The sequence below is a fragment of the Ascaphus truei genome, chromosome 7, assembly GCF_040206685.1.
Source record: "Ascaphus truei isolate aAscTru1 chromosome 7, aAscTru1.hap1, whole genome shotgun sequence".
Taxonomy (NCBI): domain Eukaryota; kingdom Metazoa; phylum Chordata; class Amphibia; order Anura; family Ascaphidae; genus Ascaphus; species Ascaphus truei.
The window spans coordinates 25,939,896-25,954,067 of NC_134489.1; the positions used below are offsets into that span (position 1 = coordinate 25,939,896).

A 14,172-nucleotide genomic window follows, 5' to 3' on the forward strand; every position below is an offset into this window, starting at 1 on the left:
CGGGCCCCCCAGCAGTGTGTGCGGCTGCTTTTCTTTACTCCATAGAAAGTCTTTGGCTTTTGCATCCGTCGTCGTCGTCGCCGCCGCTGCTGCATAGACTCCCCGGGGCTGTGTCGGGAGGAGCGGAGGGACTGGAGGCAGGCCTGCTGGGGGAGGAGGCGAGCGGGCAGCCAGCGGCTCCCTCTGCCCTTCTCCCTAAAGCGTAGCGCCCCTGGCCGTCGGGCGGCGCTCAGGCGGGGGCCCATTTCTGGTTATCGCTTCTCGGCCTTTTGGCTAAGATCAAGTGTAGTATCTGTTCTTATCAGTTTAATATCTGATACGTCCCCTATCTGGGGACCATATATTAAATGGATTTTTAGAACAGGGAGATGGAAGAAGAGCTTGCTCTGTCCACTCCACGCATTGACCTGGTATTGCAGTACCTCCAGGACCGGTGCACTTCCCTTTGGGGATATTTGGCTTGTATCAAAAAATAGAAACAAATGACTGTCTGACAGAAAAAAAACAAACATGCATTTTTGGCTCTTTCTTTTGCAAAGAAAGAAGAAGATGAAATGACGACAAAATAAAGCCTCCTTCTTTTTGCTGTGTCTTGTTTGCTCTTTTGCGTGGCTTCTTACTTTCTTTTCTTTTCAGCTCCTCCTCGCATGGAGCAGGAGTGCCGCCTGCTGCCTAGCCTAATTCAGTCCGAACGAGCAGATGCCTAAGAAACTCCTGTTGAAGCTGTATCCAAATAGCCTGCATAGCAAACACTGCAGCAGCAAGCAGCAAGCAGCAAGCAGCAAATGCCTTGACTTGCTGGCTTCTTGTCACAATGGCTGGCTGGCTGAAATGACCTGAACTGAAAAGCCCAGCCACTGGCTGCTTGCATGCTTGCTGCCTGAGTTTCATGGCAGCCCGGACGAGTCGGCTAGCAGAGAAAAAGTGGGCGGTTCCTATGCAAATAAGCAGACGAAGCCTGGTGCCGGAAAAAGAACTGGAAGCATGTGCCTTTTTGGCTGTTTGCTGGCCATGCGGGCCCCCCAGCAGTGTGTGCGGCTGCTTTTCTTTACTCCATAGAAAGTCTTTGGCTTTTGCATCCGTCGTCGTCGTCGCCGCCGCTGCTGCATAGACTCCCCGGGGCTGTGTCGGGAGGAGCGGAGGGACTGGAGGCAGGCCTGCTGGGGGAGGAGGCGAGCGGGCAGCCAGCGGCTCCCTCTGCCCTTCTCCCTAAAGCGTAGCGCCCCTGGCCGTCGGGCGGCGCTCAGGCGGGGGCCCATTTCTGGTTATCGCTTCTCGGCCTTTTGGCTCAGATCAAGTGTCTGGGCTGAGAGGTTGCGCTGAGTCTGTGACTCCTTGGCCTTGGGTCATCGCTTCCTGGGGAGCTTAAGACCCATGCTGCTATGAGGGAGTCACGCTAACTCGAGCACGGGAGGCGATCAGGAGAGAGAGAAGGAGAGGGGCCGGCGCCTTGGCCTTGAGGGATCGTTCCCCAGGAACTAAACCCTCATGCTGCTTTAGGGGCGTCGCACCTGATCCTGGACGGCCGGATTGGACAGAGGCGGACAAGCAAGCAAGAGAGTGATGGGCCGGTGCCTTTGCCTGGTGGGATCGCCGTGACTGGCTAAACCCACCTGCTGCTATTAGGGCGCCGCACCAGATCTTGAGTTGGTGTTGGAGAGACGAGGACGAGGATAAAGATGGCGGACTACGCAAACGAGAGGAACTGCATTCGGTTTCAGCTGGATGAGTGCAGACGAAGCAGTGGTGGTGTGGAATACCTCGTGGAGGAAATCCTTTTTGAGGTGTTGGAAGTGGATCCTGAACGAATCTTTTGCCTGCAGGAGTTTTTGAAGATGGGAATCTTTGACTTGACGCTGAAAGACGAGCGGGAATGTCAAGTGGTATACGACCGATGTGTTGTGGCAGCAGGTACCCCAAGGATGAGAGGAATCAAAGTGATACCGAGATTTCTACAGCAGGAGAAGGCGGTGATTGTACAGATGTTCAATGTTTATGTCATGAAAGAGGACATTGAGAACTTTTTGGCCCGCTTTTGTGAAACAGTTAGAGGAGGAGCAGAAATGAAAAACAAGTATGGACTGTTTAATGGGAGAAGGAAGTTCTGGGTCCGCTTCAGATTGGACCCAGGCGGGGACAGAGGAATGCTACACCCTCCTGCAAGTTTCTGCATTGGCAGGAATAAGGGGGTTTTGAACTTTCCAGGACAGTCATTTGATGTGTGTTGTTGGAACTGTGGGAAAAAAGGACATATGGCAGCCAAGTGCTGTGAGAGTAAAAGATGTGACTTTTGTGCAGAGCCGGGACATTTGGCACGCAAGTGCCCCAAGAAAGAAGATACAAGGACACAAAAAGACTTGGGAGATGGGAAAAATTGTGATCATGTGAAAGAAAGGGTTGGGATGGTGGAAAATGTGGCGAAAGTTAGAGAAGAGGATAAGGAAAGAAGATCTGAAAAAATGAAGATAGAACAGAGTCAGCAAAGAATAGAGAAGGATTCTTTAGGTGTGGGGGTAGATAAAGATGAAGGAAAAGGGGACAGTGTGGGGGAGGAAGAAATTAGTGTTCAGGAGGAGGAAAGGGAGTTCGAGAACTGTGGACAGGATAGTGGGAAGGAGAGTGAGTTGGGGTCAGAGGAAGAGGGTGTGTTGGGGGAGGAGGAGGAGGAAGAGAGTGTGTCTGTGGAGGAGGAAGAGAGTGGGTCTGTGGAGGTAGAGGGGGAGGAAATGGAAGGGGGAGAGGAAGAAGAAGAGGGTATGTCTGAGGAGGAGGAGGCAAGGGAAAAGGAAGATGGAAGGGGAAAGGTGGAGAGAATAGAAAAAGTATTCCAGTGGGGAGCAGAGAATGCAGACTCGTGGAGTTTTCTTTGTAATGACAAGCAATTAAAGAAAGCCATAATTGGTTTAAAGAAAAAATTTATTGAGGCTTATGTAAGGAAAAATATTAGTTATTTGAGGTGAATAGGTATAGGCCAGAAGTTGTTTGGAGTGATAAAGAAAATATTTTGACATTTTTTTTGTGTAAAGTAAGTAAATGTTAGCAAAGGGTTGCAATAGAGTTTGTTGTAATGAATAATGTGGTTGGTTTTTTTTGTAAAACATATTATTTTGTTGAAAAGTTTTTTCTTATCTGATGTGTTGTAAAACATGAGAAAGTAAATAAACAATTTAAAACAAAAAAAAAAAAAAAAAAAAAAAATCTGTTCTTATCAGTTTAATATCTGATACGTCCCCTATCTGGGGACCATATATTAAATGGATTTTTAGAACAGGGAGATGGAAGAAGAGCTTGCTCTGTCCACTCCACGCATTGACCTGGTATTGCAGTACCTCCAGGACCGGTGCACTTCCCTTTGGGGATATTTGGCTTGTATCAAAAAATAGAAACAAATGACTGTCTGACAGAAAAAAAACAAACATGCATTTTTGGCTCTTTCTTTTGCAAAGAAAGAAGAAGATGAAATGACGACAAAATAAAGCCTCCTTCTTTTTGCTGTGTCTTGTTTGCTCTTTTGCGTGGCTTCTTACTTTCTTTTCTTTTCAGCTCCTCCTCGCATGGAGCAGGAGTGCCGCCTGCTGCCTAGCCTAATTCAGTCCGAACGAGCAGATGCCTAAGAAACTCCTGTTGAAGCTGTATCCAAATAGCCTGCATAGCAAACACTGCAGCAGCAAGCAGCAAGCAGCAAGCAGCAAATGCCTTGACTTGCTGGCTTCTTGTCACAATGGCTGGCTGGCTGAAATGACCTGAACTGAAAAGCCCAGCCACTGGCTGCTTGCATGCTTGCTGCCTGAGTTTCATGGCAGCCCGGACGAGTCGGCTAGCAGAGAAAAAGTGGGCGGTTCCTATGCAAATAAGCAGACGAAGCCTGGTGCCGGAAAAAGAACTGGAAGCATGTGCCTTTTTGGCTGTTTGCTGGCCATGCGGGCCCCCCAGCAGTGTGTGCGGCTGCTTTTCTTTACTCCATAGAAAGTCTTTGGCTTTTGCATCCGTCGTCGTCGTCGCCGCCGCTGCTGCATAGACTCCCCGGGGCTGTGTCGGGAGGAGCGGAGGGACTGGAGGCAGGCCTGCTGGGGGAGGAGGCGAGCGGGCAGCCAGCGGCTCCCTCTGCCCTTCTCCCTAAAGCGTAGCGCCCCTGGCCGTCGGGCGGCGCTCAGGCGGGGGCCCATTTCTGGTTATCGCTTCTCGGCCTTTTGGCTAAGATCAAGTGTAGTATCTGTTCTTATCAGTTTAATATCTGATACGTCCCCTATCTGGGGACCATATATTAAATGGATTTTTAGAACAGGGAGATGGAAGAAGAGCTTGCTCTGTCCACTCCACGCATTGACCTGGTATTGCAGTACCTCCAGGACCGGTGCACTTCCCTTTGGGGATATTTGGCTTGTATCAAAAAATAGAAACAAATGACTGTCTGACAGAAAAAAAACAAACATGCATTTTTGGCTCTTTCTTTTGCAAAGAAAGAAGAAGATGAAATGACGACAAAATAAAGCCTCCTTCTTTTTGCTGTGTCTTGTTTGCTCTTTTGCGTGGCTTCTTACTTTCTTTTCTTTTCAGCTCCTCCTCGCATGGAGCAGGAGTGCCGCCTGCTGCCTAGCCTAATTCAGTCCGAACGAGCAGATGCCTAAGAAACTCCTGTTGAAGCTGTATCCAAATAGCCTGCATAGCAAACACTGCAGCAGCAAGCAGCAAGCAGCAAGCAGCAAATGCCTTGACTTGCTGGCTTCTTGTCACAATGGCTGGCTGGCTGAAATGACCTGAACTGAAAAGCCCAGCCACTGGCTGCTTGCATGCTTGCTGCCTGAGTTTCATGGCAGCCCGGACGAGTCGGCTAGCAGAGAAAAAGTGGGCGGTTCCTATGCAAATAAGCAGACGAAGCCTGGTGCCGGAAAAAGAACTGGAAGCATGTGCCTTTTTGGCTGTTTGCTGGCCATGCGGGCCCCCCAGCAGTGTGTGCGGCTGCTTTTCTTTACTCCATAGAAAGTCTTTGGCTTTTGCATCCGTCGTCGTCGTCGCCGCCGCTGCTGCATAGACTCCCCGGGGCTGTGTCGGGAGGAGCGGAGGGACTGGAGGCAGGCCTGCTGGGGGAGGAGGCGAGCGGGCAGCCAGCGGCTCCCTCTGCCCTTCTCCCTAAAGCGTAGCGCCCCTGGCCGTCGGGCGGCGCTCAGGCGGGGGCCCATTTCTGGTTATCGCTTCTCGGCCTTTTGGCTCAGATCAAGTGTCTGGGCTGAGAGGTTTTGCTGAGACTGTGCCCCCTTGGCCTTGAGTCATCGTTCCGGAGGGGACTTAAGACTCATGCTGCTATTAGGGGGGTGCGCCATCTCAGGCAGCGGGAGGTGATCAGGAGCGGACAAGGAGAGAGATGGTGAAGGGCCGGCGCCTTGGCCTTGGGGGATCGTCCTAACAGACTTAACCCCCTTGCTGCTATAAGGGTGCCGCTCCGGAGCCAATGTTTGTGTTTGGCGGACAAGGAAGAGAAGAGAGAGAGACGGTGAAGGGCCGGCGCCTTGGCCTTGGGGGATCGTTCTAACGGACTTAACCCCCTTGCTGCTATTAGGGCGCTGCACCTGGAACTAGAGGTGACGGTGATCGTGAAAGAGGATGGCGGACAAAGCAAACGAGAAGAACTGCATCCGGTTCCAGATCGTGGGATCCAGGCGAGCCAGTGTCGGTGTTGGATATATCGTGGAGGAAATTGTGAGAGATTTGCTGGGAGTGGAGTATGGAGACATATACTGCCTTCAGGATTTTTTGAAAGAAGGAATCATGGATTTAACCTTTGTGGAGGAGAAGAAATGTCGACAGACTTATGAAAAATGTAAAGCGATCGTGAGTGACAAAAGAATGGAAGGAATCAGAGTGATACCAAGATTTCTGCAAGTGGAGAGACCGGTAATAGTGCAGATGTTTAATGTGTTCACGAAGAAGGAGGACATTGAGGAATTTCTAATGCACTTTTGTGTAACAGTGAAAGGCGGAACTAAATTGAGGAATACATACGGACTGTATAATGGCAGACGTCGTTTTTGGGTCAGACTCAGACCCAATACAGAGGGGGTGGAGGGATTGATGTATCCACCTGAAAGGTTTTGCATTGGTAGAGATAAGGGAGTACTGGAGTTTCCAGGGCAACCTGAGGAAGTGATGTACAATAAATGTGGGGAAAAAGGACAGCTTTCAGCTAAGTGTGTGGAAGGGAAAAGAGGGGAGTTTGGAAAAGAGACAGATATTTTGAAGCAAGATGTGTTTAACGAGGAAAATATGAGACCTGTCAGTGGAATAATATTAGAAATGGAAAGAAGAGGTAGGGAAAAGCAGAAGAAGGAGGATTTTGTGTTTAACGAGGAAAATATGAGACCTGTCAGTGAAGTATTATTAGAAATGGAAAGAAGTAGGGAAAAGCAGAAGAAGGAGGAGGAAAGGAAAAAAGAAAAAGAGACTGAAGAGAAAGAAGGGGGCAGAAGAGAAAATAAGGGTGGTTTAGAATCTAGAAAGGGAAGTAGTGGAAAAAAAGAAGAAGAGGAAAGTGAGTGGCATGAGGTTAAAGCAAGAAAAAAGGAAAGGAAAGGAAAGTACAAAAATGAGAGTGTTGAGCAAGTGGGAAATCTTTGGAGTAATGTGGAAAGAAGAGAAGGAAGGAAAGAAGAGAAGGATAGGGGAGAGGAAGGGTATCGTAGCGAAATGGTTTTGATGAGTTTAGAATGTGAATAAATAGAAGGTGAAGGATGAAGAGTGTAAAGGGAATATTGTAAAGAAAAGATTTACAGTGTGTAAAATTTAAATTTTTCTGAAATGTTTTATTTTACGTTGTTGTAAAAATGGAAAGATGAAAATAAAAAATATTTAACACAAAAAAAAAAAAATCTGTTCTTATCAGTTTAATATCTGATACGTCCCCTATCTGGGGACCATATATTAAATGGATTTTTAGAACAGGGAGATGGAAGAAGAGCTTGCTCTGTCCACTCCACGCATTGACCTGGTATTGCAGTACCTCCAGGACCGGTGCACTTCCCTTTGGGGATATTTGGCTTGTATCAAAAAATAGAAACAAATGACTGTCTGACAGAAAAAAAACAAACATGCATTTTTGGCTCTTTCTTTTGCAAAGAAAGAAGAAGATGAAATGACGACAAAATAAAGCCTCCTTCTTTTTGCTGTGTCTTGTTTGCTCTTTTGCGTGGCTTCTTACTTTCTTTTCTTTTCAGCTCCTCCTCGCATGGAGCAGGAGTGCCGCCTGCTGCCTAGCCTAATTCAGTCCGAACGAGCAGATGCCTAAGAAACTCCTGTTGAAGCTGTATCCAAATAGCCTGCATAGCAAACACTGCAGCAGCAAGCAGCAAGCAGCAAGCAGCAAATGCCTTGACTTGCTGGCTTCTTGTCACAATGGCTGGCTGGCTGAAATGACCTGAACTGAAAAGCCCAGCCACTGGCTGCTTGCATGCTTGCTGCCTGAGTTTCATGGCAGCCCGGACGAGTCGGCTAGCAGAGAAAAAGTGGGCGGTTCCTATGCAAATAAGCAGACGAAGCCTGGTGCCGGAAAAAGAACTGGAAGCATGTGCCTTTTTGGCTGTTTGCTGGCCATGCGGGCCCCCCAGCAGTGTGTGCGGCTGCTTTTCTTTACTCCATAGAAAGTCTTTGGCTTTTGCATCCGTCGTCGTCGTCGCCGCCGCTGCTGCATAGACTCCCCGGGGCTGTGTCGGGAGGAGCGGAGGGACTGGAGGCAGGCCTGCTGGGGGAGGAGGCGAGCGGGCAGCCAGCGGCTCCCTCTGCCCTTCTCCCTAAAGCGTAGCGCCCCTGGCCGTCGGGCGGCGCTCAGGCGGGGGCCCATTTCTGGTTATCGCTTCTCGGCCTTTTGGCTAAGACCAAGTGTCTGGCTGAGAGGTGATTGCTGAGACTGTGCTCCCTTGGCCCTGGATCATCGCCCCTTTGGGGGCTTAAGATCCTTGCTGCTTTTGGGGGGGCACGCCATCTCGAGCGACGAGAGGTGATCATGAGCGAGCGAAAGTGAGGGGCCGGCGCCTTTGCCTTGTGGGATCGCCCGAAAGGGCTTAACCCACTTGCTGCAATTAGGGTGCCGCACCCGAGCTTATTCAAGGCGGACGATGGCGTACGGTGGCATGAAGAATACAGTCCGGTTCCTGGTCGAGGAAGCCGAGAGAGATCGCGTGAGACTGCAACATGTGGTGGAGAAAATTCTTGGTGAGATGCTGGAGCTGGATGCGTCTAAGGTGTACTGCCTCCAAGACTTCCCAAGGCAGGGCTTTTATGACCTGACCCTGATCTCGGATGCAGACTGCTGGAATGTTTATGAGATGTGCCGTGAGAAGAAGGATGATCCAAGGCTGACGGGAGTCAGCGTGGCCCCGAGTTTTATGCTGGAAGACAAACCGCTGGTTGTACACATGTACAATCCTTTTGTGCAGAGGGAAGACATTGCTTGTTTCCTGAGGAGATACTGTTCCCTGGTAAGGGGGGGAGAAGTGTTAAGGAATGCATATGGTTTCTTCAACGGAAAGCGGCGATTTTGGGTTCGTTTTAAGCCTGATCCAGATCGAGGAGGAGGAGTGATGCAACCGCCTGCAAGTTTTGCCATTGGTGGGGAAAGGGGTTTTCTAAACTACCCTGGCCAGCCTGTTTTCTGCAGGAATTGTCACAAATATGGACATACCAAAGAAGAGTGTGACAAAGTCGGGACTGTATGCCGCAATTGCGGAGAAGAAGGACACACAGCAACGGCCTGTCGAGTCCCAAAAAAGTGTGACTTGTGCGGGGAAAGAGGACATTTAGCACGGCAGTGCAAAAAAAATAAGTCTTATGCCCAAACAGCAAGGGGTAGTGAGTCTGGAGATACCTCAGACTTTGTTGGACTTATCTTTAAGAAATTTCAGACAGAAGAAGGAAAAATGGACTTGCAGGAGGGGGGGATCTCAGAGGTAGACGAAACCCCAGAGTTTCTGCAAGGAGAACTGGTTGGTACTCAAAGTACAGATTGGGCAGAGAGAGTAGAATTGCAAGAGGAGGACGAAGCTCTAACAGAAAAAATGAATTTGTTTGAAAAAAAAGTGGGGGGTGTGAAGTTATGGGTAGATGTATTTCGCACAGAACGAAAGAATATAAGTAATGAGGAGTTAATTGGAGAATTAGAGGATATTATGAGTCGAAGAGCTCATATGACGGTAGAAGAATATTTGAATTTAAGAAAAGATCAGAAGAAATGGTTGATTGAGGAAAAAGCTAGACAGGAAGGAGAAGCAATGCTAATGGAGGAGGCTAGTAAATTAAAAGTCTTGGAGGAAGGGTTACATCAGGATAGTGAAGTAAGTGAAGGAAGTGTGAATAGAGCGTTGGAAGCAATACAAGAAGCGGTGAGAGATTTAGAAAAAGGGCAAGAGGAAGGAGGGGAGGAAATGGAAGTAACAGGTATGGAGAGAAAAGCTTCAAAACGTAAGCCAGATAAGGGGGAGGTAGAGGGAATAGATGGACCAAGTGAAATTAAACAGGATTTTTCTATCGCTAGGTGTGATAGCTTACAGGATACACCAAAAAGGAGGGTGATAGGGGGAACTAGAAGAGAGCCTGAAATCACATCTGTGAGTGAGTCAGAAGAAAGTAAAATAACTCAGAAAGGAGACAAAAGTAAGATAGTTGTAGACACACAAACGGTCACATTAGAAGGAAAGGAATCTCAGAAGGTACTTAGGATAGAAGGTGAGGAAAGTATGTGTAAAGTAGATCAGGGGAAGAGGAGTGAGGTCATAGTAGCAAGGAAGGGGAGAGTGGAAGATGAATTTGTAGGTTATCCTGGTGTAAAAGCAAAAAGAGATGAGGATTGGGGGGTTAGAACATCGTTAGAAAGTCAAGAGAAAAGACAGGAGATAGCAAAGGAAACTGTGGGAAAAGGTAATGTAAAGAGGTTAGAACAAGAGAAAATAGTAGGAGTATGTAGGCAGATAGTTGGGGAAAAAGAGAAAGTGAGGGTGAGTGGAGTGAGTGGGGAAAAAGTAGCAGAAATGTTAAGAATAGATGGGAGTAGCGGGAGTGATTGGGGAGGGATCTCCTCATCTGAAAGTGAAAGAAGTGGAAAGCAAAATAAAGAGAGAGAGGGGGGGGAGGCAACAAGGATGCTAGAACGGAAAGTGGGAGGGACAAGTAGGAGTGAAAGTGAAGGAGGAGCTGCCTCAATGGCAGAGAGATCAGAAAGTGAAGGAAGTGGGGTGCAAGAAAAGGATAAGGGACGCCCAAGTAAAAAGGAAGAAAGGGACTCTGTGTTTAAAACAAGCTGGGATATGGAGAGAAAAAAGGAATTTTTAGACAAGAAAATAAAGGAGGTTGAGGAGAAAATAGGAGAGGCAAAGAGGTGGTATGGGATGATACAGAAGGCAAACCCTCAAGGGGGGATAGACCAAAGAATAGGGGAACTAGAGAAGATGCTTTTTTGGAAGGAAAAGATGTCGCCAAAGGAGTTTGAGACAGAAATTGAAAGATATAGGAAGGTGTTGGAGAAACAAATAGCATGCAATGAGAAAAGTAAAAAGATAGGCTGAACTAAGGAGGATGTAAGTAAAATTATGCAATGTATGTCTGATTGGTGGAAAAGTTAAATTGAAAATGTTGTTTTGTGAATGTACAAAATTTATTTGTCTTGTAAAAATGTGAATGTAAATAAACATTTAAAACAAAAAAAATCTGTTCTTATCAGTTTAATATCTGATACGTCCCCTATCTGGGGACCATATATTAAATGGATTTTTAGAACAGGGAGATGGAAGAAGAGCTTGCTCTGTCCACTCCACGCATTGACCTGGTATTGCAGTACCTCCAGGACCGGTGCACTTCCCTTTGGGGATATTTGGCTTGTATCAAAAAATAGAAACAAATGACTGTCTGACAGAAAAAAAACAAACATGCATTTTTGGCTCTTTCTTTTGCAAAGAAAGAAGAAGATGAAATGACGACAAAATAAAGCCTCCTTCTTTTTGCTGTGTCTTGTTTGCTCTTTTGCGTGGCTTCTTACTTTCTTTTCTTTTCAGCTCCTCCTCGCATGGAGCAGGAGTGCCGCCTGCTGCCTAGCCTAATTCAGTCCGAACGAGCAGATGCCTAAGAAACTCCTGTTGAAGCTGTATCCAAATAGCCTGCATAGCAAACACTGCAGCAGCAAGCAGCAAGCAGCAAGCAGCAAATGCCTTGACTTGCTGGCTTCTTGTCACAATGGCTGGCTGGCTGAAATGACCTGAACTGAAAAGCCCAGCCACTGGCTGCTTGCATGCTTGCTGCCTGAGTTTCATGGCAGCCCGGACGAGTCGGCTAGCAGAGAAAAAGTGGGCGGTTCCTATGCAAATAAGCAGACGAAGCCTGGTGCCGGAAAAAGAACTGGAAGCATGTGCCTTTTTGGCTGTTTGCTGGCCATGCGGGCCCCCCAGCAGTGTGTGCGGCTGCTTTTCTTTACTCCATAGAAAGTCTTTGGCTTTTGCATCCGTCGTCGTCGTCGCCGCCGCTGCTGCATAGACTCCCCGGGGCTGTGTCGGGAGGAGCGGAGGGACTGGAGGCAGGCCTGCTGGGGGAGGAGGCGAGCGGGCAGCCAGCGGCTCCCTCTGCCCTTCTCCCTAAAGCGTAGCGCCCCTGGCCGTCGGGCGGCGCTCAGGCGGGGGCCCATTTCTGGTTATCGCTTCTCGGCCTTTTGGCTCAGATCATTGTGTCTGGGTCAGGGGCTTAGCTGGGACTGTGTCACCTTGGCCTTGCGGCATCGGCTCGAAAGAGTCTTAAGCCGCATGCTGCTTTTGGGGTGACACGCCATCCCGAGCTGATTCGGAGGGCGATCCAAAAGACAAGATGGCGTCTTGGGCGCATTTGAGGAACACAATCCGTGTTGCCGTCGACGAGGAAGAGAGAGGACGGATTTCGTTGCAGTTTATCGTGGTGGAGATGCTTCGGAAGATTGGCGTGGAAGCAGAGGAGATTTATTGCCTGCAAGATTTCCAGCGTCAAGGCACTTTCGATGTGACCTTTTATCAGGAAGGAAAATGCCTGGACTGCTTTGAGAAGATGAAGGAGCTGATGGGAGATCCCAGCATGCGGGGGATAAAGATATATCCTAGCTTTCGGATGGACGAACGGCCGGTAACGGTCCACATGTACAATCCGTATGTGCCGAAAGAGGAAATCCAGATGTTTTTAAAGCGGTATTGTACATCGGTGAGAGGCGGAGAAGTACTGCAGAATTCGTTTCGGATCTTTAACGGGAAAAGAAGGTTCTGGGTCCGCTTTATGCCAGACCCGACTGGAACAGGAGGAGTCAGGAACCCCCCTTCAAGCTTCAGCATAGGGGGAAATCGAGGTTTCCTGTTTTTTCCAGGACAACCTTTGTATTGTCGGAATTGCCTACAGTACGGGCATACCAGAGAGAACTGCCAAAAAACAGGTCAAGTGTGTCGTAATTGTGGAAAAGAAGGGCACACAGCAAATAAATGTGATGTGCCCAGGAGATGTGATCTGTGTGGGGAGGGTGGACATTTGGCAAGACAATGCACCAGGAAAAAAAGCTATGCTCAGGCTATGAGTCCTGATCGGGGGAGAGACGAATGTGAGAGCTCCCTGATGATAGATGAGAACAAGGAGACCTCGGAGGTGGAGGAAACCCCTGAGATAGAGACTGATCCTAGACTGACGGAGATATACCTGGAGCACTTAGAAAAGAGTGACGCCCAGGAAAAGAAAGAGGAAGATTTTTTTCTGGACTCTGTTGCCCAAAGTTTTGGTGGGGAAAAGAAGGAAGGAGGAGACTCTGATCAGGCAGTGGATAAGGGTGGGAAAGCAGGGTCTGTGAGTACGCCTGCCCCAAACTGGGGGGAAAGTATGGAATTTCATGATGCACAGGGGAGGGAGGGGAAGTCTTGTGAAGAACAGGAGGAGGAAATGGAGGTTACAGTTGGGGAAAAGAAGCCCCAAAAACGTAAAAGTCAACAGGAAGTAGACAGTATAGAAGTGAAGGATGTCCAGGGGGAAGAGAACAGAGAGGGGCCTAGGGAAAAAGTAGAGAAGGGAGGGAAGATAGGGAAGGAACAGATGAGAGAAGTACCAAGGCAGTGTACATTAAGGGAAAAAATGGGGGAATTTCACAGTGCAGTTGGAGAGGTAGATTTCTGGGTAGGAATTTTTAGGAAGCAACATAAGGGGAGTACAGATCAGCAAATAATAAAGAGATTAGAAGAAGTAATGCATCAAAGGAAAAACATCACAAAAGAGAAATATGAGGAAATGAAAAAAGAACAGATACAGTTGGTGGAGATGAAAGAGGGTAGAGCAGTCCCTAAGGAAAAAAAGGAGGAAAAAATAGTCTTTGAGCTAGAAGACGTTAGTGAGGAGGAAGTAAAAAATCCAGTGAGCTCTACAGAGGTGACAGTGATAGAAGAAACCCCGGAAAGTATCATGCCAGACAAAAGGGAGAAAGAGCATAGTGATTTTGAGGGATACCCTAGTATTTCGGAGAACCAAACACAGAGAACAGCACCATCAAGTAATAGGAGTAGTGGGAGTGATTGGGGACCGATCTCTTCGTCAGAAAGTGAAGGGGGAGGGGAGTTTAGACGAGAGGGAGAAGCAAGTTTGAAGGAGGAAGCTAGAGGAGGAACAGCAGAACAAAAGTGGGAAAAGGTAACACCGAGGAAATTGAAAGTGGTAGAAAGTGGGAGTGATAGTTCATCTTCAAGGAAAAGTTGGGAAAAGGACCAAAAGCAAATAGGGAAGGGAATCAAAGTTCAAAGACAAGGAAGTGGGGTAAGCGGAAGTGAGAGTAAGGGAGAGGAGAAAAAACTGACCCAGAAGTACCCACCGGGAGAGTCACCAGGGGAAAAAGCCTTAGACGCTAAATTGAGGATAGTTGAGGAGAAAGTGGGAAACAGAACATTTTGGTTTCATGTGGTAAAAGAGGAACATAGGGGACTAAATACAGAACAGCACATAGAGTACCTAGAAGAAGTAATTGTTAAAAGGGCACAGTCTTCTATTAAGGAGTTTGAAGTGTATTTTGAAGGTCTTAAAAGAAAATACCCTAATACTTATGCATCATCAGTGTATAAGTATGGGGGGTATAAATAGAGGAGAGGTTTTTTTCAGGGTTTTTTTTTGAAGAATACTGGATGTATTGCTTGTATATACAAGAGCTGTTTATCT

The 14,172-nt window shown here is 47.8% G+C and overlaps 3 non-coding genes and 2 pseudogenes across 3 annotated transcripts; all 5 read left to right on the top strand.

The window, feature by feature from the left end:
* Nucleotides 1-253: 253 nt before the first annotated feature.
* LOC142500573 (U2 spliceosomal RNA) lies at nt 254-444 on the top strand. Its single transcript, XR_012803117.1, has one exon. It is a non-coding gene; the product is annotated as a U2 spliceosomal RNA (small nuclear RNA).
* A 2,716-nt stretch (nt 445-3,160) lies between these two features.
* LOC142500275 (U2 spliceosomal RNA) lies at nt 3,161-3,351 on the top strand. The gene has a single exon (XR_012802884.1). It is a non-coding gene; the product is annotated as a U2 spliceosomal RNA (small nuclear RNA).
* Nucleotides 3,352-4,174: 823 nt separating this feature from the next.
* LOC142500574 (U2 spliceosomal RNA) lies at nt 4,175-4,365 on the top strand. Its single transcript, XR_012803118.1, has one exon. It is a non-coding gene; the product is annotated as a U2 spliceosomal RNA (small nuclear RNA).
* Nucleotides 4,366-6,839: 2,474 nt separating this feature from the next.
* LOC142500171 (U2 spliceosomal RNA) lies at nt 6,840-7,016 on the top strand (annotated as a pseudogene).
* Nucleotides 7,017-10,665: 3,649 nt separating this feature from the next.
* Nucleotides 10,666-10,841, top strand: LOC142500165 (U2 spliceosomal RNA; annotated as a pseudogene).
* The last annotated feature ends 3,331 nt before the right edge of the window (nt 10,842-14,172 follow it).